The following is a 273-nucleotide window of genomic DNA, read 5'->3' as shown; positions in this document are numbered from 1 at the left end:
CCGCCGCTTCGTCCCAGCAAATGTGCGTGGTTAATATGCGCGTGCGTCTTGTACCACTCTCCCAAATCAGAGAGGCCAATTAGATGCGCAAACCAATCCCCTGCAGCGTACAGATCTGAAGCGAAATTCTTAGTAATTTATTCTGGAAATGACCGGATGGGGGAGAACAAAAGAGACTTCAATCCCTTCACTATTACTTCTCAATCTGAACTTCTGGATCTTAATTTCTTCCTCATTGCTTACCAGGTTACCTCAAACACATCCTCCAGCAGG

The sequence above is a fragment of the Lipotes vexillifer genome, unplaced genomic scaffold (assembly GCF_000442215.2).
Source record: "Lipotes vexillifer unplaced genomic scaffold, Lipotes_vexillifer_v1.1 scaffold56, whole genome shotgun sequence".
NCBI lineage: Eukaryota > Metazoa > Chordata > Mammalia > Artiodactyla > Lipotidae > Lipotes > Lipotes vexillifer.
This window is presented reverse-complemented; position numbering follows the sequence as displayed.